Source organism: Gavialis gangeticus, unplaced genomic scaffold, assembly GCF_001723915.1.
Source record: "Gavialis gangeticus isolate Ggan-Ray unplaced genomic scaffold, GavGan_comp1, whole genome shotgun sequence".
In the NCBI taxonomy this organism is placed as follows: domain Eukaryota; kingdom Metazoa; phylum Chordata; order Crocodylia; family Gavialidae; genus Gavialis; species Gavialis gangeticus.
In genome coordinates, this window is record NW_017728997.1 from 24834716 (window position 1) to 24836006 (window position 1291).

The following is a 1291-nucleotide window of genomic DNA, read 5'->3' on the forward strand; positions in this document are numbered from 1 at the left end:
GCGGCATGAAGCTGCCGCCGCCACCGCCGCCATCTTGGCTAAGGGCAGAAGGGCGGGCGGGAGCTGGCCGCGGTGCTGAAGCCGCCGCCGGGCCCCTGCCCTGCCTCCTGCGCGACTTCAGGCGAGCGCCGCCAGCCGCCGCCTCATCCCGGCAGGTCCAGCACTCCCCATCCCCAACCCCTACACACACACGAGCTCCAGGGAGGCTACGCCCCCTCCATCCCCGCTGGCACCTGTTCCCAGCAGCGCTTAGTAACTAACTTCTTAATCCAGACCCTAGTTTCTATGCTCCCACTTGGCCACCGTGGCTCCTCCTACAGCCGCAGCGTGACCCTGACCCTCGTCCCGGCTCTCGTTATCAGCCGAAATTAAACCCAGAAAATCCGGCACCCGCCCCGGGAGCCGCGAGGAGAAAGCGGGTGGCCAGAGCCGTGTTTAAGCGAATGGTCGGGGCAGGTCACGGCCGCAAAGAAATCATCTTTCCTTCACTGCCTCACACCCTGCTCGAGAGCCAGCCTCCGTTAATCGCCAGATGCAATCACTCTTCTCGGAGGAGGCTAATTGATGTATTACAGCCAGCTCCGGGCTCCGTTTCATCAGCTGTTTCCTGGAAACAGCCTTCCAGCCAAATTACACAGCGCAGCCCTCTTCGACTCGAATCTAATGGAGGATGGCACCCAGGCACTTCTTGAAGCTTGCCTACCCTGCCAGAATGGTCTTTGTCGTGTAGTACATGAAAAGAGGTAGGGAAACCTCCTTAAAACAGGCTCGGGCTTGCCTACATCTCTCACTCTTCTATTACAGCCCTCCCTCTGCTTCCTGAGCCTCGGACCAGTGGCTGGATGAGACTTGGGATCCAGCATCCTGCCTCTGTTGATGACCTCTGACAACAGCTAATCCCAGAACCGCGGGGAGAGCACAAGAAACTCCCACAGCAGGCAATTAAACCAACTTCCCCTATAGGCAAATGTTTTGTTTCAGAGCCCAGGCAGTTAGTGATCAATTTGTGCTCTGAGTGATGAGGATCTTTTAAAAATACATGGTGAAGAGCCCATCTTGGCTTCAAGCAGGGGGTCCTACTGTTCCCCACCTAAAGACTGAGTCGGTTCTAGGATCCTGGATTAGGCTTGGCAGAGGAGATTAAACCAGCAACTGCTAAAATCTACTCTGGCCCCACAATGATCTCCTCTTTGGCTGTGGCTACACAGTAGCCTTTTGCTTCCCTCTCCCAGCCTGAAGAAGTGGGGGGACACAACATCTCACGCAGGGCAGAGAGGCATAGATCAACTGA